This window comes from Canis lupus, chromosome 13 (assembly GCF_003254725.2).
Source record: "Canis lupus dingo isolate Sandy chromosome 13, ASM325472v2, whole genome shotgun sequence".
In the NCBI taxonomy this organism is placed as follows: Eukaryota; Metazoa; Chordata; class Mammalia; order Carnivora; family Canidae; genus Canis; species Canis lupus.
The window spans coordinates 52377565-52401022 of NC_064255.1; the positions used below are offsets into that span (position 1 = coordinate 52377565).

General features: G+C 33.9%; 1 long non-coding RNA gene across 1 annotated transcript in view; it reads right to left on the reverse strand.

Annotated features, from left to right (window-relative positions):
- Nucleotides 1-13421, reverse strand: part of LOC118355003 (uncharacterized) — a 33359-nt gene extending 19938 nt beyond the window's left edge. The window contains exons 1-2 of the long non-coding RNA XR_004816580.2: nucleotides 13345-13421; nucleotides 2470-2597 (exon numbers count right to left, since the gene is read on the reverse strand). This is a non-coding gene — a long non-coding RNA (uncharacterized LOC118355003). The remainder of the gene's footprint in view (nucleotides 1-2469; nucleotides 2598-13344) is intronic.
- Nucleotides 13422-23458: the final 10037 nt, after the last annotated feature.

Sequence of the window (23458 nt, forward strand, 5' to 3'; positions counted from 1 at the left end):
CCCAGCTATGTGTATATGTGTGTGAATGCAAAGAATTGTTTTCCTATTGCTATAAACTTTTAGATCCCCGAGGAAGTTTTACAATGAAACATCCCTTAGTGAATATAGTCAAAGAGAAGGAATTTCCTCTCTTAATCCTCAAGTATCAACTCTGTAATAGTATAGAGGATAATGTCTGTGCTCCTCTCAATATTCTCACTTTGCAGTCCTGGCCTGTGGATGATGATTTTCTAACCACAAATAAGATTTGGCGGTAATCCTTGTTTTAATTTTCTAATTTATCTATCCCCATCATGGAGGTTATGTGTTATTGATGAAAGCCTAACTGAGCTTCCTTTCACTAATGGGCAAGAATCCTATCGATATGTGTCAGAGAAGGGAATGCACAGTATATGCTTTTACTGACTTTAACTTCTTTACTTCCATGTGGCACAGCACACTTGGCATGACCTATTCTGCCAAATTTCGTTCCTCTCCAAGTACCTTCTCTTCCTTCTGAAGCAAGGTGAGTAATGTAATCAGCCATGCAGTTGGCCAGCCTGCCCAGCAGAGCCAGTCTTGTCTTACAATATATAAGCACATTTGAGCAAGTGAATCCAAACCCATTACTCTTTTTGGAATAAGAAGTAGGAGGTCCCACTTTAATATCAAGTAAAAGCCATGTTTTCTAATCTAGCTTTATTATATTCTATCTTTCTAAGAAATCAAAAACTTGCACATTTATTAACATTTTCCATTTCACTGTTTTCATTGGTCGCATATCCTGTATTGCAAGGAGACCAGAGGAGAATTAAGTGACACCTCAAACCTACTGCTGCCTGGATAATCTTCTGCATTATGGCAGTTATGGCAGGGTTTGCTCCAGAACAGGAGCAGGAAGGCAGTCAAGCCTCAGCTCCATGACTTGTCAAGGTTTGAGCAGTGTGTTTTGGCAACAAGGAAGTTCACTAAAAAGCCAAAATACAATTGTAGTTGGTAAATAATGTCTTGAAATAGAATTTCCTGAAGTCATAGATTGCAGATTTGCAGATCTCAGGAGTATACTTAAATTCTGGTAATCCTGGCAGAAACAGTACATTATGGGCAGGCTAAAGAAATCCTTCAGTTTATCAGAAAAAAAACTTGCAGGAAGAAACTTCTGCAAAGTACTAGAGTTGTTACTAGTAAGATAGGATGTAGTTATTTAGAGATTTTTTTTTAATGACCTCACACTGTGTTTGTGATATGTATATTTTCTTAAGGGTGTTCCAATAAAAATTAAAGCACAACAGCAACAGTGGAACATTTTCTAAAGATTATCTTTTTTACCATTTGATACACCCAACTTTGTGAATGAATGAGGAAAGGCAATATTACCTCTGTTAATATAAAGGTCATTCATTTAATAAGTGACACATCTGGAAGAACCACATGTCATAGCATCTCTTAACCTTACACCACAATGACATTGAATAATTTCAAGTTATTTTTTACTTCTTCTATTTAAAATTCTGGAAGTCTGCATGTATTTGTAGCTGGGCACAGGCCTTGCATTGTTAATCAGATACCCCATTCTCATCATTTCCTCATTATACTGTGATTTGTTGTACTTTGGAAAAACTGTCAGAAATGCCACATTACATGATTTCTAAATATCTTTCAATGAGGTGGATTGCTACCTACAGGATGATAGCAGAATAAATGCACATAAGAACTTTCCCCAGAAATGAGCTAGAAGTCTGTGGCAAAGGATGCATGTTTTATTTGTGAAAGCTGATTGTTAGTTTATTCAGATTTTCTACAGGAGAGATAGACAATACAGTATAGTAACAGAGACTGAATGTCTTTGAGTTAGACAAATCTTCGTTCAAATTCTACTTTACTTTCTACTGGCTGTTTGAGCAAGTTCCTTAACCTCTCTGAATCTTTTTTCTCTTTATATATATATATAGCTTAAATAATAGTTCACTGAGAAAACTTAAGTATAAAATGAGATGTTTTATGTAAAATACTTAGCATCGTACTTTGTGAAACATTCAAAATAGTTTTATTATGATATTAATAGTACATATATATTATATTGCATAAGTATAAGTTATAGGACTCAATCAACACATCTTTAGTTATTATTAAAATGTGTCAAACACTGTGCTAAGTTTCAGGAATTGGAAAATAAACAAATCCTTTGTTTATAAGCCTGTGTAGGAGATAAATATTAATCAAATAATCATACAAATTAATGTAAAATTACAGTTGTGATTAGTAATAAGAGGAAATACATCATGTTAATAAATTGAGTCTTTATACTAACATTAAAATTAGGTTAGTTTTATAATTTTTATTTTATTTTATTTTTTTTTTAGTTTTACAATTTTTAAAATAGGAGTTTTATACCTCTTATTGAGGATTTTAATATTTTCCTGAGTAGAAGACAATAATGCTTTTAAAACAAGGTGCTAATATGATTAATTCTTTGTATCAAAAAGTTACCTTTGATCACAGCTTGAGAAACAGGTAGTAGAAGGACAACAAACGGATGAGGAGAAGACAATTATCAAATGATTGTAATATTCCAGCCAACAGATGGTGTCAGATTTTGGTTGTAGATACTGGGAGGACTCAAAAAAAAATTCAAAAAAGAATTATAAGTTGACTAAACTTGGTAATAAAAGAACAAAGATGAAGGAAAAGAGTTGTCAGTGACGACCTAGCTTATGGACATGCTGAATGAGATGGATGATGTTGTCATTACAGTAGCATCGATAATAATTAATTATAATTAATAATGAAAATGTCATATTGGGAAAAGAACCTGTTAGCTTAAAGACTGGACAGTCACTTTTACCCATCCTATTGGTGTTAAATAGGTCCTTCAGAAATGTATGTCATGGTTCAAAATGTATTAGAACATATAAGAATGTTGAGGAGGCGAGAAGAATGCCATGGTTTCTAAAACTTTCTGATCTTGAGAATTACAAAGATCAAAAACCTATGAGTAGAAGTTCTATTTATGATGAAGTAAATGGGATCAGATTTACTTTCTGCTTAAAACAACAAAGACAAGCAATATGAAACAATGGTTTTAAGGTAAGTTTATTGGTCTGTAGGTAAATTTAAAATTTAATTTTACCCTGGGACATGAGAAATAATATAAGCCCTGTGACCATTCAAACATACAGGCCAAAATGGTTTATAGGTGTGATCCTGGGGGCATGTAATCAGACAGACTTCAGTGTCCTCCCTAAGTTGTGGAGACAGAGTTGAGTGTGCAGAAAAACCAAGAGAGCTATTATTCAAGAAAAGACTATAGCGAAGAGGGAAAATTCCAGAGAAATATTCCAGAAATTTGGAGAGACCCCTTTTGAGTATTTAGCTAACTACTGATCAGCATATGAGGGTACTAAGGAAAGTAGCACTCAAACAGGCTTTACATAAGAGTATTTGGTATTCATGCAGGCTTGCGAAAAGGTCTGTTCCCATCAAATAAACTGAAAAGCCTCAGGACACATGAGGCATGGGGTAATGGACAGGGAGTCTTGCCTCTTTAGTAGTGGGGAATAACTGACCCTTGAGAGATGACTGTTCCGATGCCACCTAATAAACATTAAAAGCAGGACCTGAAAAGATCAAACTCTTTCCAAATAATTTGATAGCATCCCAGACAAAGCTCAAGAATTGTATAGGAATATAAAATAACTCAGCACCAAACAAGCTGAAAATTATAATGTGTCTTATACAATAAAATTTATAAGACAAATAAATGAGGAAATACCATTTATGATAAAAAAAATCAATCCATTGAAATCTACCCAGAACTAATAAAGATGTTAGAATTAGCAAACAGGTACGTTAAAATAATTATTGTAACCCTATCCATATATTCACAAAATTAAGTAGAGTATGGAAGATATAAAAAGGACCCAAACCAAAATTCTATAGATACCAATCACAATGTGCAAGAAGAAAAACACTCGAATGTGATTAATTAAATATTAAGTATTGCAGAAGAAATGCTTAGTGAACTTATAAAAAGGGCAATAAGGTATTTAAAAATGAAACAGAAAAGGCAAACAGATTTAAAATAAATAAAAATTAATAGAAATCAGTGATCTGTGGGACTTCAAGTGGTTTAATATACTTGTAATTTGAGTCTCCCAACTAGAGGAAGCATATGTAGAAAGAGAAAAAAAAATTTGCATGTGAAAAAAATTGCCGACAATATTTTAATTTCAAGGAACATAGTCAAGAAGATCAAGAATTCTGGAATCAAGACAAGCAAGGACTGTTTTAATTATTATGGATTTATAATATATTTTACAATCAAAAAGTGTGATGCCTCTAGCTTTGTTTTATCTCTCAAGATATTTGGCTATTCAGGGTCTTTGGCAGTTTCAAATGAATTTTAGAATTGCTTTTACCATTTCTTTTAAAAAAAGTTTTGAATGGGAGAAAATATTTGCAGACCATATACCTGAAGTTGGTTTAAAATCCAAAATATATAAGAAACACAAACAACTCAACAGCCAAAAAAAAAAAAAAAAGACCCAATTTAAAAATAGACAAAAAACTTAAATAGATATTTCTCCAAAGAAAATATGCAAATAATCAAGAGGTATATGAAAAGGTAATCAATATCACTATACATAAGGGAAATATAAGTCAAAATCACAAAATGATGTCACCTCACTTCTTTTAAGATGGCTATTACCCAAAGAGCAAAAGATAGTGTTTGGAGGACTGAGAGAAATTGAAACCCCAGTACACTATTCGTAGGAATGTAAAATGATATGTGGCTGCTATGGAAAACAGTATGGAAGTTTCTCAAAAGATTAAAAATAGAATTACTACATGACCTAGCAATCCCATTTCTGGGTATATACTTAAAATAATTGAAATCAGAATTTTAAGAGATAGCTACACTATTTTTCATAATAGCCAAGATGAAAGTAACCTAAATGTCCATTGTTGGATGAATGGATTTAAAAATGCGGGAAGGGCCTGAGTGGCTCAGTTTATTGTCTGCCTTTGGCTCAGGTCATGATCCCTGGGTCCCAGCAATGAGGCTCACATTTGGCTCCCTACTCAGTGGGGAGTCTGCTTCTCCTTTGCTCTCTGCCCCTCCCCCTGCTTGCACTCTCTCTTTCTCTCTCTTAAATAAATAATTAAAATCTTTTTAAAAATATGGCATATGCACACAATAGAATATTATTCAACCTTGAAAAAGAAAGAAGCCCTGCCATGTGAGACAAAATGGGTGAACCTGGAAGTCATTATGCCAAGTGAAATAAGCTAGACACAGGAGGATAGATACTGTATACTTTCACCTCTATAAGTTATATAAAATAGTCAAATTCAGAGGAAAAGGTAATAGAATGGTGGTTTCCAGGCACTGAGAGAGGGAAAATGGGGGGTTGCTATTTAACAGATATAAAGTGGTAGGTTTTGCAAAGAGGCTAAGTTCTGGAGATCTGCTGTACACATTATGCCTATAGGTAGCAATATTGTATCATGTACTTAAAACTGTTAAGATGGTTGTTCTTAGCACAATAAAAACAAAATAATTTAAAAGAAATATACTCTAACTGTAAAGACACAAATGGACTAAATGTAAGAGGATGGAAAAATATACTAATACAAGTTAAAAGAAAGTAGAGGGGCTATGTTAATATAAAGCAAAGGTGATTTCAGAATAAGAGGACTCTTTCATTACAATAAATGTGTCAATTTATCAAGAATACAACAAATCTTAAGTGTTTGTGTGCTTAATAGCAGGGTTTCAAAATACCTAAAGTAAAAACTGGTAGAACTTCAATGAGAAATAGATAAATCAAAATGTATGAGATATTTTAATACCCTTTTCTCAATAACTGATGGAATAAGAGACACAAAGAGATAAGATTGTAACTTTTCCAACTGGATCTAACTTAACCTGACCAACATTTACACAACACTCTGTTCTACAACAGTAAAATATGTGTGCTCCTCAAATACACATAGAACATTTATTAAGATGGACCATGCTCTGAGTCATAAAATATGTCCCAATAAACTTTTAGAAGACTTAAGCCCTATAGTACATATTCTCTGACAACAATGAAATTAAATCAGCTAGTAATCTCAGGAAGATATCTCTTAAAAATCTCTAAATATTTACAAATCAGATAAAATACTTCTAAATAACCCATTACTTAAGAAGAAATCAAAAGGGAAAATAGAAAGTATTTGGAACTTAATAAAAGTAAAAACTCAACATATAGAAATTTATAAGATTCTGTTAAAAACAGTATACATGGAGAAATTTATGGCAATGAAATAAATTAGAACTATATCAAAAAATAATAGAGGTATTAATAATTTTAGCCTCAGGTTGCTTCTTAAGACACTATAAAATTAAAACCAAAGTGAGTAAAGGAAAAGAAACCATAAAGATTACAATGAATATCAGTGAAATATAAACTGAAAAGAAAAAGGAAAAATCAATGAAAACAAAAGATTCATTAAGAAGATCAATAATTGATAAAGTTTTAATCACATTGTTCAGGAAAAAGAGAAAGAAGACACAAATTACCAATATCAGGATTTAGAGAATTGATAACACTACAAATTCTATGTATATTAAAGTGATATAATAAGGAAGTGACAATAAATTAACAACAGAAATGCACAAAATCATTGAAACACACAAATCTCATTCAGGAAGAAATGAAGAAACTGAACAGGACTACGTATATTAGGAAATATAAATTGTAGTTGAAAACCTTCCCACAAAGAAAACCAATTCTAGTAAACATTTATAAGAAAGAAAATAACACAATTTCTATACAAACTCTTCCAGAAAGTTGACAGGGAAAGAATATATTGCAACACATTTTATAAAGAGACCATTCCCCTGATATAAAAACTATGAAAAAATATATTACTGCAGGAAAAAAAAACCTACAGAATAATAACTGTCAAAACAGATGCAAAAATTCTAAACCAAACCCAAGGACATATAAAAAGACTAATTTGTAATGACCAGTGGGGTCAATTTCAGGAAGGCAAGATTGGTTAACATTCAACTAAATAATTCACCAGGTTAATGAGTCAATAAAATCATATGGTCATCTCAATTGACACACACACAAACACCATTTGGTAAAATCCCATATTTGATTGCTTTCCACAATGTCTTGAATTAATTGGATGTTCATATTCAAAATTTAACTGATCCATGCACCATTTTATATAAATTTTTTTAAGGTGACTATTGACATAAATGTAAAATTACAAACTGTGATACTTCTAGGAAAAAAAACATCCAAGAAAACTTATGTGACTTTAAGTTAGGCAAAGATTTTTTAGATATGACACCAAAAAGCACAATCTTTTAAAGAAGAAATAGATCGATTTGTCTTGCTCACTGATTAAAAATGTCTACTTTTCTAAAAATATGGTTAAAGTAATGAGAAACAAGCCACAGACTGGGAGAAAATATTTGCAAGTCAGGAATATATATAAAAACCCTCAGAAATCTATTTTAAAAAGGAACTTTAAAAAAAAGAAGGACATAAGTTTTGAACAGATACTTCACCAAAGAAGATATATAAAGATATTCATCATTAGTTATTAGAAAGCTAAAATTAAAGCCACAGTACTACTACCCATGAATTAAGATTGTTAAGAGTTAAAAACCCCGATCTTGTCAAGTACTAGCAGATTTGTTTGTATTAGCCCAAACTGGAAATAACCAGGACATCCAATAGCAGGTGAATAAATAAACCAAGTTTGGTATATTAGTACAATAGAAAGCTACTCAGAAATAAAAAGTAATGAGTTCTTGAAACATGCTACAACTTGGATAATTCTCTGAATAATTATGCTGAGTGAAGCAATCAAACCAAAACAAAATTTTTTTTAAAGAACACACGTTCTGTGAGTCTCATATACATTTCTACAAAACAAAACCTAATCTCCAGTGAGAGAAATTAATTCAGTGGTTGCTTGGGGATAAGATGGACAGAAGGGAATTACTAAGGACATGACAAAGATATAGGGTGATGGATACCTTAATTATCCTGCTTTTGTCGATGGCTTCTCCCTATATACATATGTTGAACTTTATTGAGTTTTATATTTTAAATAGGCACACTTTATTGCTTGCCAATAAAATATCAAAAGAAGATCTTAATTTTAAGAAATTTCATTCACCAGAAAACATCACAGAGACAGTTGAAAGAAGGAAAAATAAGAAAGCTACTGGACTTGGTTAATTAGTACTAAGTGTTATCATTAGCATGATAATTTCCAGCTGGAGGTGCAGAGGCTTCCCACAGGCAAATGGCTGAACCAGCTCTGGGGACTGCAAACTAAAGGCTTTAAGGATTGCAGGGAACACCCGTGTCTCATTATGGGTAACAAGAGAAAAGAATGAAGAGAAAGGAAAATGAAAATGTTCAGTTTGATGCAATAATCCCATTAACTTTTTCTTCCTCTGTGTTCTTGCTCCAGAGAATTTATGCTAAAGGTTTAAACCTGCCTGTGATGTCCAGAGCTAAGGGGATGTTACCATCATGTGTTTGCCAGATGTTAGTCCACCCAGAAGATAAATAACACAGTTTTTTTTTGTCCCAACATTTTATACTATTTCTAATTGAAAATATTTTCCAATGCATAGAACGATTTTCTATTAGGAAATATATAACCTGTAATTAATAATTGAATAATTGACATGCGGATTAAAAAGAGAATTAAAATCATCATGAACATACCTCAAGTACTAGCTTGATCACATTGGTAAAAACAGCCCAATTTTGGACTACTACGTAAGAGATCAGAAAAGGCCTTTTTACTGTCTCGCAAGGATGTTTATTGTTAAGTTGCACATCGCATGTTATCTTCTATTTCTCTTGTCTTTTTAATATCATAATTGTGATATGATAAGTGTTAGTAATGGGAATAAAAATATGTCACGCAAAAAGTAGCAGGATAAGACTCTGAGTTTTGCACATTATCTTGCCAACATTTATATGGAAGATTTTCTCCAGAAGCCTTGAGTTTACGCGGTACCTTTCCTTTTTTTTTTTTTTTTTAAGATTTTTATTTATTTATTCATGATAGACATAGAGAGAGAGAGAGAGGCAGAGGCAGAGGGAGAAGCAGGCTCCATGCAGGGAGCCCGATGTGGGACTTGATCTTGGGACTCCAGGACTGCGCCCTGGGCCAAAGGCAGGCGCTAAACCGTTGAGCCACCCAGGGATCCCTCTACGTGGTACTTTTCCTAACTCAACATAGTGTAACCTAGAAAGCACATTAGAAAACTTTGAGGCAGTTCTCTTCATCAGACAAGTATATGTTGTTAGGTTCCCCACTGACCTCATTATCCCTTTCTTTCGTGTCACAATAGGTCTTATGTAGCAGTGCAAGGAAATAGCCAAAGTTTCCTGACTACCCCTCCTGAAGCTAATCAATGAATTCTGTAAGCAGGCAAGACCATTTCAGTCACCTCCTGAAATCTTTGGTGAAGCTTCTACTGTTCAGTTAGGTCTGGACAGCTGCTTCTATATTACTTCTTCCTCTGTTCTTTAAAGCAATCATTATTGTCATCTTTGTCTGTGTTTATATAAAGCTCTCTTTTACACACTGGAAAGACTGAACACGATCTCAGAATTTTATTCTATTAGAGGGAAAGAAGCTTCAGAGAAGGCAGTGATTCTGGCACCCTGCGAATCAGTAAAATCTGAGGATCCATTTAGAGAATATCTGTCATTCTGACAGCTCTTTCAGGCCTTGAGCCAGGAGGACCTGTTATCTCAGTGCTCCATGAAATTACTGATTGGAGTACAGTGAAGGAGAATTGTGACAGGGAGGGAAAGAGTGACTGAAAATAATAGAAATATGAGAAAACACAGTAATAAAGGAAAGAGGAGAGGAGTGAAAGGGAACTCGGGGAAGGAGTGCGAAAAACAGAAAACTCTGAGCCCAAAAGCAAGGAACACACAAAGATGGCCATCCACACACAAATATATGTCTGGAAAAATTAGTGGTAATCTTAAAACTATCTTGCAACCTTGTTCCAGACAAAGTACTCTTGTGACGTTCACTTCCTGACCCCATAGTGACTTATTCTGAGGCAAATAGTGCTCACTTGAAGAATATTTTTGTCTCCTACAAATTCAGAAAATGTCAAGAGATGAAGTTGGAGATAATCATACTGATATCATTTCAATGCAATAAAGGCTATATCATTTAGTGTTCAAGGTAAAAACACCAGAAACCACCCTAAGGAAAAAAGAATTTACTGTAAGAATTAGGCTGTTTACAAAGTTATCAAAGGGGCTAAAAGAATCATTTAGAAGCTGGGACTCTAGAGTTATGCCAAGAAGGACCCAGAACTAACCTACTCTGAAGCAAGGCTGTTCCAGCGTGGGCCATCAAGCCGTCTCTACTACCAGAGAAGACTTGGAGCAGAAAACTGAAATGACACACACAGTCATAACCCATGGAGTAAACAGTAAGATTAAGAGGCAACTACTCTGGAAAGCTGAAGAATGAGCACTGGATCCTGTTGCAAGAGAACCATGACTTTCCTAAGGAAGCAGGGCAGCCAGAGTTGAGGAAAGAGGGCCTTTCTTGGCTTTGACTTCCAAATCTTCTGGAAGCACATTTAATGGGTGAACACTAATTTGAATCTAGAACCCTAGCTGCAAAGGGGCTTTAAAAATATAGTTTTAAGCATTATACCATCTCCAAATAGAAGACAGGTAAAATAAGTAGAGAGAGCCAATTACAATATCTTAATACATGAGAATAATTTTACATTAGTAATAGAAAGTAAACATCCCAAGAGTTGCCTCCATAAGGTATATAACTATGCATAGATCTTTGGAATAAATTTTTTTATATATATATACTTAATATTTGTGGTCTATAGGAAGTGAGTTATAGAAGGCACAGAGTATCATGTAATTTCTGTTCCAGGAATTTTATTTTGACTATTCCATGAGAGCATTACGGGGCTCAGAAAATATCTCAGTTTGTGTTCGTTTAAATACAATACCTAAAAACTTTTAGGTAGATATGAAAATAGTGATCTTCAAATTTGGTGATTTTGGTAGTTAATATATTTCAAGTCACCTATGAAAAATGCTAAATAACAAGGATAATTTGAAAATATTGAATGATTGTTGCGTCTTTCCATGTTTGTTTAACTTTACCTCTGAGGATAGGATACCTGACATTTCAATACAAAGTACATTATAGGGATGTGTGGGTGGCTCAGTGGTTGAGCTTTTGCCTTTGGCTCAGGGCGTGATCCTGGAGACCCGGGATCAAGTCCCACGTCGGGCTCCCTGCATGGAGCCTGCTTCTCCCTCTGCCTGTGTCTCTGCTTCTCTCTCTGTGTCTCTCATAAATAAATAAATAAAATCTTAAAAAAAATAAGTACATTACATAGATGCCTGTTGGCATAGAGAATTCACTAGCAAAAATTTATAAGAATTAATAACTCTCAGTGCACAGTAAGATATGGGTCCTCTATAGATTTGGCATTCTCTCTCTCTCTCTCTCTCTCTCTTTTTTTTTTTTTTTTTTTTTTAGATTTGGCATTCTCAATTCTGTTCTTTTCTTCACGGCAGAAAATATAAAGGGATGCTTTCTTTGTTTTAGACTCTACTGAAATAACCCCCCCCCCCAAAAAAGGTGATATTTTCTTAGCAAAACTTTACATCAACACCAATACTGTTTAGATCCTCAATACCTCTCATCTAGGTACTATAATAAATTTCTGACTTATCTTTGACCTCTCTGATTTCTCTTCTTATTCTCACAAATTCATCCTAGCTCCTTCACTCCTGTGTTCAACTTTTCACTAGTTTTAATGGTTCCCCATGTGTACCTCCATTTCTTTAGTTTAAATTCACTAGTTTCTCACTGAGAGTCACCCCTGCTACTACAACTATCCCACCTTTTCATAATCCTAGTAATTTTATAGCATTTGAAAAGGTATTGTATTGCTATCACATCATTTCTGATTTCTCCCCATATTCCCCTACTGACACATATTTCACATGCTGTGCATTTAACTGTAATGTCTTTTCTTCTCCATATCCCACTATTGGCTGTGTTCATTCTTTGCAAACCAGCTCAAATGTTACTTTCCTCCTTTAGATTTCTTTCCCCATCAAGCTCTCCAAGGGTGACTTGTTTTTCCTCCGAAACTTTAAAGACATACATATTTCAGGGTCTCTTATGGCATGGGACAATTTCTCTTGTTTAATAATTATTTTGAGTCTGCTTCTATGCTGCCAGCTGACAAGGAGAGACATTGTCTATGTTTATGCCCCCACAGTGCTCTCATAAGGACATATGCTGAGTAGACAGTAAGTTATTACTAATTGAATACATACATTTGTGAATCATGCTAGAAAATGAAACCATTTCTATTTATTGAAAACATGAAAACAACTTCATATCCAGTCCTCTTTCTACTTTTTCCTTCCCCTGACATCCTACAGAAAGTAGCTTGAAGCAGTTTTGCAATTTTCTAACTAAGAAATAATTCATATGTAGGCTTTTTCTTATTACTTCACATAACCCGTTTTGTAGAATTCAAGCTTTCATTATGAATCAGAGTTCAAAGTTTTCATATTAGTGGGGAAAATGGTATTGGGGATTATATGAAAAAATCAATGCATGACCAGCCTTTAAAATAGCATTTTATAAACTACATAATTGTACATTTGTGCTAATTCATTCCATCTTCTTTTTCTTAGAAATACTTAAAATAGGTTACTATTTTTTAATATTATAAGATATTTATCACATTAATTTTTAGGACATTAGATACCTCTTTTGAAAGCTAAAAAATAAATAAAAAAGCAGACCTTCCCATTTTAATCCAGGAACACTGATCAAAAGTAGAATAAACTTCCAATACATTCACACACATGCACACATACACACAAACACAAGCTCAAATGATTATTACTTTACACAATGACTTGAAACACTGGATTTTCAATAATAATATCAAAGCATACACAATAACCTACTTGTATAATTTTAGTGTTTTCAGAATTATATTGCATGATATGGACATTGAAATAACGTAAATATATAGCTTTAGGAGGGAGTTGGATTTATTTTATTGTCATTACCCAGAATGTTGAAAGCCAGTTTGCAAAGAATACTGAACTCAAATATAAATGTGATTTAAAAACCAGGGAAAGGAAAACACTGTACGTTGCCTTGATTGAATACTTATTTAGGCATTAGGGTAAGACTTAGAAGCTGAACATTATATTCAGGACAACACTGTAAATAGGAAATTTTGGAGACTTTTATTTTTTATATCTTTGAAAAGTTAGGCATAATCTTATTACTTACATTCTCAGAATGTTAAATCAAATTCTCCTCTCTTTAGCTGCTTCCCTAAGATATTTTCCCCCTCACTGGCACTTATGGCCACACATACATAGTCATTATTCTCACCATTATGATCCAAATAGCTTCTTAACCTATCTTCAGCCCAGCTCCTGCCAGCTCTCTCTCCCACAGAGTTTTAAGTGATCCTTTAAAATTGCAAATGTGATAGACATTTCCTTATTTCCAATGTTTTAATAAGTGTCCATTTTCATCAAAATGAACTCCAGAGTCATCCTGGAATACAAGGCCTTTCATGACCTCAATTGTAGCTACATTATTCAGCCTCAATTTTACCATTCTTTGATTTTGTTTAGTATTCAAAAATATGTATCCCACCTAATCCCTTTTTGACTATTTTATTCTCTAAAGAGTTAGAAAACAGCTCTATACTTGGCCAAAAAGAATTAGTTACTAACAAGTGATCTTTTTTTAGGGAGTTCATTAACTTATTTTGACTTATGATAGATTTAAAAAAAAAAAAAAACCTTACTATTTCATGTTGAGACAAGCAGAGTAAAAAAAAAAAGAAAATTCAATAGTTCAATTTTTTTCAAATATATGTTAAGGACATGTGATAGATCAAGGACAAATCCAAAAGGATTTAGGATTCTAAGACCAAAGATAGAGTCCTTAAGAAAGCACATCTCTAAGGACAGAGAAATTGCACTTCGTGATCAGATAACAAAGCTAGAGCATCCAGAGGGATATTCCTGTGGAGACTCAGTACTTCTTTCTTTCTTTCACAGCTTCAGCAATGGTTTTCTTGTCTAGTTTATTTCTTTGCTTCATATCATTTTGCTTTGTTGTTGAATGTGGGTTAGTGATATTGAGGAAAACAAATGGATTTTCAATGAAAGTGAAGACAGTCTTCTCAGCCTTTTCTGGGGTCAGAATGAGAATTGAAAGGATGGCTGCTCCAGAGTTCAAGGTGAGGGCAGGAGGGAGGTAAGTGAAGCCTCAAAACAGACCCAAAAGTAGTTGTTGAGAGTCAGGTGACAAGAGAGAAAGAAACTGTGGCATGAATTGATCTAGGAGAGAATTAAAAAACAAGACAGAAAAGAAACAGAGAAGCTTCTCAAATATATCGTGGGCAGGAGACTTTGAAAGTAGAGTGTAAGTCAACCCTGAGCTCTCCTTGAAAAAAAAAAAAAACTCTGAAACACAAAGTTCTCTTCCCTCATCTCTGATTTCACACAGAATTACCTGAAAAAATTGTCAGGCACGGCTAGGCTCTCTATTTTGAATATTCAAAATACCTAAAGTAGGTCACCTTAAAATAATTCTTTATAAATGTCCTTCTTGTCCATTCAGAAATCACAACGATGAAAATATTATAATAATCATTGGTAATAGAATGTCAGTTGTTCAGAAAAGCAAATTTCTACTTTCCTGTGTGCCTGACCATATGAATAATCTCTCCAAACTGAGGAGAGGAGGCAAGGAATCCAAGGAAAGCGTTATTTCATTTGCTGACTTCTGAGCTGTGTTGTTTACAGTTTACAAGTTCATGTAATTTCATAGGTGGAATTTCACAGTTAGTAGAATGATGAGGGAGGCAGATGGCATAATCATTTATTAAAAAAAATCAGCCACTTTCTCATATATATGATAGCTCTTACTTCATTCTTGGGATTTGCATTTTAAATGATTAAGGATCCAGTAAGACAGCATGAAACCTCATTAACAAAGATATATCTTCAGGCCTCTACCTGAAGGGAAAGTGGTGATTTTTCCACCTCATAGCCCTCAGTTTAAATACCTGCTGATTTGTTTTATCTCTACTTACTTCAAAGTATTTCAGCCACATTAATGCAGCTTTTAACTATAGAAACCAACAGAATACAAAATCAAGCTTTTAGCTACATCCTAAAATAAACAAACCAGAAAATTTTTCACTTACGAAGCTTCTATTTTCTATAACATTGTGTGCTATGTTAGTGGTTAACTGAGGGCTTCTTTTGATACTAAGGTAAGAGGGGACAAACAAACCTCTGTGATTTTCCAGTTCATTATGAAAACTAACAGAGCAGATTTGCTTTTAAAATAGATGTGGTGTCTTTAGCTGCTGCTTTGAAGTAAGATGCTGGCAGCAATACGGGACGGAAGAGATCATATATTCTCACAGTGCATATAGCAAAGGTGGTCTAATAATTAAGGTTTAATCAGAGCCTACTCCTGCTGCTTTCCCAATCACTGTTGAAGATAATAATAGCATTATAGATTAGATAGCAAATTGCAACAAAGTTAGGCAACTACATCATAAAAAGCAATATTGATGTGTAAAAGAATTAGGTAAACTTAGTCAATGGAGCATAGCATCTCATTCATATTAACCTCCAGCAGGGCCCTCACAGTCCCAGGCATTGATCCAATCATTTGCTTGCCTAAGTATTTTCTACCTTCTGTGCAGTTGCTTATCTCTTTTCTGCAACATTCACCTCTCTTCTTTAAAAATGCTTTGTGTTCTCTCTTTTACTGAGTAGATCCCGAGAAAAAGAAGTGGGAAGCTCTTTTCAGCAAAAGACTATTGAAGTAGTTAAAGTTGCAGGATCCAGAAAAAGCATCCAGAATCCCTGGGCTGTGTTTTTACCTGGCTCAGCCCTACAAGTGTTAATTTGAGCACCATGATACTACTGATTTGATAGTACTGTGGGATGTCCGTGGTACATAAATCCAGTAGGTGGTAGTTATGCTAAATAATGCTGGTGTGTGTGTGTGTGTGTGTGTGTGTGTGTGGTTTTCTTTCTTTTTATCCTATTGTGGATTATCTCCCAATCAACACTTTTCAACCCAATTTCCATGATAAACAATAGATATTTTATAAGTAGCAGTGAACATTTAAAACAGTGAAAAGAATAGTCATTCTCAGAATGGGGAAGGAATGTTTGGTCTAGGTGAATTTAAGAAAATGGGAGCAAAGGATTTGAGTGATGTCTATAGATTCCACTGAGAAGGAGAAGTTTTCTATCCGGATCCCTGTAAAAATGGGAAGAATTATTACCAGGTCTCTCATTAGTCTAGCACATTAGATGATAAATAACTCTTCAGGAGAGTCATGAAAATGATATAGAGTATTAATTCAAGGCTCAGTGAGAGACACAATGACACCTAAGATAAAAGGCATATATAAGGAAACACAGAAATAAGTGCTCAAAAGGCTTTCCTTGATATATTAATTTCCTCTTATTTATCTGGGGTCAAGACCAACCACTCCTAGATGTTGGAGAAGATAAAAATGAGCCAGCTCTTGTATGGCAAAGCATCAGAAACAATCTGCCATAAGTATTTTTTAAAATGTACTTTATTCCAAATGAAATAATTGGCTATGCAGACGGATCACCATCCTGAAATAACAGCATTGGAGCATTGGAAGAAAACATTAATTAGAAAGAAAATATATGTTTAGGGTTTTTTTTAATCATGGAAATCAGTTCCACTAACTAAAACATCTATAAATCTGCTCTGCCACCAGTCCATCACAGGACTTTTCATAGAAAAATGTCAGAATAAACAGAGATTCTCATACATAGGCTTTATTTCTAACATTCTCTCTTCATAGGAGGAAATATTGGAACAAAATAACCTACGTACTTTTTGTCATCTACAAAAGATTTGAGATCCTCAAATTTCTCATCATACTAAACAAACATCAGTTCCTCAGATTGAAATAAGGATGAGCAGATTGCATGTAACTTCCTTTCGAATCAAAATTTCTCCGTGTTTTGATCGTGGGTACTTATCTTTCACTTTCTTTATCTCTATTCTCTCACTTTCCCTCTTGCTCTCTCTGGATCTCTCTGTTCATCCACAAGACAGACAGAGTGAAAACCACCAATCCTCTATTAATTACTTAAATAATTACATTCCCTTGTAATTTTTCTCATAGGTGTTTCATCTGCTAGATCTTTCACCTCCAGATGTTAATGTTTGCTGGAGTCTAAGGGTACACTATCTGTAAAGGATTTCTAAAAGTGCACAGAGACAAGATGATTCGAGGTCACTTCAAAGTTATAATTCAAAAAGTCTTTAGGTAATTAAAAAATGAGAGTATATACCTGATTTAATGAGAGCTGAGGAAATTGAACAAGAAATTTTTAAAAACGTAGCCCATCTAATTCAAATATATGAAACAAAAGTGTCTTCCTTAAACAGGAAACATGTTTTGTTTTGTTATGTTTTTACTTCGACTTATTCATCCCTTATTTCTTTTTTTTTTTTTTTTAATTTTCTCACTTCTTCACTCATGAAATAGAGAATTTGATAAGGAAAAAAAACAAGAAGTAGAATACATTTAGTACAGGAAAAATATTAATTGCTTGAAAATGCAAAGTGAGGAAAGAAATCAATTGTGAATAAACAGCACGGAATGAAACCTCTTGACCTTGTCAGACGCTTTATGGGAGAGACCCTTCAATCAGAAATGTGCTGATGCTAAATTATCACAGGATTTGATCTATCCTCTAATAATTGAAAACTCCCACTCCTGGAAGAAGACCAGATTTCTGAACAGCCACTAATTTTTCAAAGTGGAAATTTAGTACTGAGGAGATTGCACATTTATCCACTAAGATTTGTATTTGTATTTTATGGCCCATCACATTCAATATTAGACTCTGATTGTAAATTGCCACATTGTGTTTTGAGTTGCACAATTCTGTGATGTGCTATTGCAATTCTTTTAAGGGCATATGTAGTTTAACTTATTACCTTTAGTATCATTCTTTTAAATATCGCAGTGTGTGAAAAACTAAACCATGAACAAAGATAAATGCCATCAACTGCAACATCAGTGTTGAATCTTACTTGCCTACATCTTGCCTATAAAGAAAATGCTAACTTTGAATTCATTAGGTATTTTTGTACAAGGATATAACATAAAGAGATGAATACTTAATATTTTTATTCAAGTGTTCCACTTAATTTTATGTGTGCAATATGTTTTGTGTCACTTTATCATTAAACAACCTCTCATTCTAAGATTATTTCTGAATAGTAAAAGCACCTAAAGCAAATTTAAGATTGATGGTTCATGTGATTATGTAATGAAATGACCCAAGATGGGTTTTCTAGGTATTAAAAATAGATAGCTTAGAGACTTCTAGGAAATGTAAAATAATTTTACTTGAAGCTCTAATCCCTATGATGCTTCATTAATAGCTCTTTTATACTCAGGTATGTGTAATAACTCTAAGAGGAAAATGAGAGAAGGCATGTCAAGGATGAAACCACTTTAGAAAAATTATATATATATAACATAAATTAATATATATAATCATATAAAATATATATAATTATAAGGCTCAGCCTGGAATTAAAAGCAGAGTCTGAACAGTACTATTCCCTATTAGTTGAAACACATTAAAGAAGTTTTAAAAAATAGACATGTCTATGTATAAAAAGTTAACTTGAACACTCTTAGTATTCATTCAATGGACTAATTTGAGCACTTGTTAAGCACTAGGATTGTGCAAAAAGTTAAAAACACAATGATGAGCATGCAAAGTATCTGCCCTCATGAAACTTAGTGTGGGAGGCAGACAAGTGCAGTAAATGCAACGCTTGCCATCCATGACATAGGGTTAAAAGTAAATGCAGAGGCTCCAAGTCTGGGCTGTGGGAAATGGTTAGAGTCGACGCTCAAGAAGTGACTGTCTCACTAACACTTCAAAAATCCTAAAAGATTTTAAGCAGGAAGTGACATGATCTTATTTGCTCTTTACATAACCAAAGAACTTCAAAAGAAAGACTTAAAAAAATAAATGGTGGTGACTCTGTGGGTCAAATGGTGACTTAAAAAAGTAATATGTCGAACAATCCTTGCTGCTTCCAAAGCTAACAGAAGTAGGGACAGTGTGTAAATAGTCTGGGAAGGCTGTGCTGTTTTGTTCAAAATAAATGAGGTCTTCTTGATGCAACAATGTCTCCTGGTGTCTTTCCTGCCAAATTCTATATATTTTCTTCATCTGAAACTATTCAGACAAATACCTGTAATTTCAGTTCAGTGTATACCTCCACACAACCTGACACTTTCTTGGTTGATGATGTGTTAGAATGCCAGCTTCCGAGGACAGGAAAGGGCAGTTTTGGGGTAGACAAAGCTGGACTTGAATGATATATTTTGGGGATGATTTCTCAAAACTCCCAAATGGTACTTTCTCATTCTCTTGAGAAACTTATAAAATAGGGATAATATTAGTTTACAGTATTTTTGAGAGAATTAAATAAGGAATACATATGCTGGAACATAGGTTAGGCCAGATACATTTTTGTTTCTTTTTTTCTCCTTATATGTGATAAGAATCTGATTGGACTGATTGAAGTTTTAAAAACATTTTTTTTTTCAGTCTAACTGTATTTTTTTATTCAGTCAACCACCTTTTGGAGTGAGTTGAATAGTCCATTGAAATAGAGTAAAAAAATAATAAGCCTCCTCTTTCACTAACTAGACCCGTAAACTAACTGTAAATCTCTTTACTTCTTTGCAGTTGAGGATACTCATTTGGGAAATAGGCACATTGAATGCAACAGTCCCTGGTATCCTGTCTTGTTACAAAAATTAAAATTCTTTTATAAAATTATATGAGAATTAATAGTATATTAAGTACCAGAAGACAGTGGATGAGAAAAGCAAATATTCATAATAAGGCATAAGGCAAAAACCCCTCCATAGTCTAGAAGTATCTATGAAAGCATCTCAATGTCTGAGTGATGGACTAAGACATATAATAAACTCTGATAGAAATATTTATTTTCAAAGGTAGCAGGCCACAAAAGATTGTACTTTCCTGATTTTAATATTACAAAAAAAAAATTCTTACTCTAATAATCAGGTAGGGTTATGATTGCCAGATAAAATACAAGATGTCTCCTTAAATTTGAAGTTTAGATAAAACAACATTTTAAAAGTATAATACATACAATATTTGGAACATATTTATGCTAAAAATATTTTTATAATTTATTTTTTCATTTTTTCACTTTTATAACTATTTTTTATCTGAAATGCAGATTTAATTGCATATTCTGTATTCCTTTATCTAAATATAGAAACACCAATGGAGTTTACCAAATAAGTTATCTACACTTAAAAATACGTTAAAGGTTTCTTTAACCTGCAAATTAATTAAGAAAGATTAACTCTGGCCCAGGGAATCCATTCATCATTCATTAAGTCATTGTGTCAGAGAATCTCAGATGTCAAGTCCTATACAAGGCACAGAGCAGTCAATCTTCAACAAATACAAGGGCATATCGTCATGAATTCATAGAGATATTTGTCACAGAGATAAATGCCACAAGTAAAAAATGATTTTCAGGGGATCTTGATATGCTTCCAGTTACCCTTTACTAAGACACTACTGCTAACTCTTATGCTAACTCTTAATCCTTATGAATGAGATAAAAAAGTGTGATTGCCTGAAATTCTCTGTTTGGTTTTGTTATTAAATATACTCTAAAAAAATATATATATATACTCTAAACTAATGCAGCACATTAAAAGTGACTAACTAACCAAAATCACAACATCTTAAAACCCTGGGAATTTTAGAAACAGGTTCATCTAGCAATTATGGTCACAGCATTGTACCACTTCTGTTTTGATCCCATTATGTTCTGATCCTGCCAGACTCCAGCACGTTTACTTCTCTCAGCCTTCATTGTTGACCACAGATTGTTCCTGATCTTTACTTATGGACTCTAAGAACCACTGCAGTATGAAAAAAGAAAGTAAAAAAAAGAAAGAAAAAAGCTCTGTCTGTGTCACCTGCAGCACCCTCTTGCTCTATATGGCTATGGAGGACATGTTCTCTCTGTGCATGAAACCTCTTCTATGAGCTGTAGCTAGGAGAAAGGGTTCATAACTTCTTTGGCAAAAATAGTCATTTCTTAATTGGAATGTACTCTGGAAATGAAGTTAGCTCTTGCATAGTAGTAGACATTTCTTGTGAAATATTTACCTCTCATGACTTCTCTCTCCCAAATCTCTGTCCTCAGAACCCCCAGAAAAGGTAACTCATGATACTTTTATGTCTAGGACACTGTGAGTTCCAATGCCATAAACTTAAACTATACCTATCAACAAACACTTCCAAAAGGACTTAGAAATGGTATGTCTGTTGCTAACCATGACTATGTCCATTTAATAAATAATTAATGCCATTAAATCATACTATAGAACATGTCTCAAACTAAAACAACTAGAATATACACGCTTCCGTATTTGAGAGGGGAGAAGGCTATTATTTCATCAACTTGCAAGCCATTTGAAAAAATACAGTAAGAAATGATAAGCAAATTTATTCTTTTCCTGCTTATATACTGACTGAGGTATTGTAGTAAAAATAGAAAATGAACTTAGCTTGAAAGCAACTTAGCCTATGACTCTAAATAACTGTAAGACATTTAGAGAATTATTTAGCTTTCGTGGCTTCAGTCTTTCCATCTATTAAGTAGGAATGACAGGAAGAGAGGAGAAGCAGTTTACTGTATATTCTCTAAGCTTAAATTGTAGGCTTTACATCTACTGATAAAGGACCGGACTTATAAAAAGAAAATTCTCTCAGGAATGGCATGTGTGTGTGTGTGTGTGTGTGTGTGTGTGTGTTTAATCCATCTTGAGTACAATTCCAATTAATTTATTAAATATCAACTGAAGGCTAAATGCACGTAAACTATTGGTCTGGTATACTATGCATTGCTATAGTATTCTTTTCTCATTAGTAACAGAAAATAGAATGTATCCAATTCCCTTATTTAGGTGTTGGAAAGGCCGTACTCCCCCCTGCAATTAGTAGCATAAGTATAAAGGCGCATCCATAACAATAATCCCCAAAGAATATTTCAGTGACAGAAAAAGAAAACTAGATGTTCTCTTTTTATAGAGGAATCCAAAAATCGTTAATAGCTTCAACCCATCCACCAAAACACCCTTGAATGAGTTGGAGACCGTACCACCTTATTAACCTTATCATTTCCACAAAATGATATTCTCGGAATATTTATACAGACCATAATTTTCTTAAGCATTCCAGGTCATAGAAAAGTAAAACACTGGAAATGATGGGGAGGTGTGTAATACTGTTGCAATTATGGAATTCGGTAAAAATGAGCTGAAATGGCAGGTCATTTTCTGAGTCTTGTGAGGATATGCAGTCTTAGTCTTTCCTGTATATCCTCCATCATTCATGCATATCCTGCATCATTCCTTCACCTTGATTGCCTTTGGCTCCCTGTTTCTCATTTCTGGAGCCCTCAGATACTCATGTCAATCGGTTACTCCTTTTACACATTTTGATTCTTTGGCTCCCACTTCTTGTCTGACCACCTTCTGTTAACCACCTGCTGCAGTGAAATAAATACTGATGTTTGCCTTTACCCGTTGTTGCAGGTTCCAAGTGCTTTAATATTTCACACTTGCTATCCTTCCCAAGTACCCTTCTTCAACATCCCAAATGATCAATCATTTCTGATATAGGTAATAAATGTGTCAACACTCTTTTTAGAGTGTTACATTTTCATTGCATTCACTGTGGTCAGAAGTAATTCCTCAGTATCTGGCATTGAAATTGCCTGTTTCAAAAGCCTCCACTACTCTAGCCATACATCTGGGGAAATAGAGATAATTGCTACACGTATGCTGATCTTGTCCTTAGAGCTTTTCACACATCAAGAGCAAGGCCACTTTTTCCTCATTAGTGCAGCAAACACCTGTCCACACATTGTGATTTTAAAAGCTGTGAGAAGATCTTAGTGCTTCTCCAACAATCTTTCCCCATCCCTGTAATTCCTTTAATTGAGAGAAAGCCTTTCATATGAGAAAAAATAAATGGCTGATATGAGATCATTTCCTAAAAAAAAAAAGAATTCAAAAATTGATATGAACTAGAAAACACAAGGATATTCAGCAACACGAATCTGAAGAAAATGTGAAGATGCTTCATAAAATGTGAATCTTAAAAAAAAAAAAGTGAATCTTAATTGGAAAAAGGAAACTGAGAGCAGTGAGAAAATTATACTCTGTTCCATTTTTGTGTTATGATTACTGCATACCCCATTTTGCTCTATGCCTGACTGT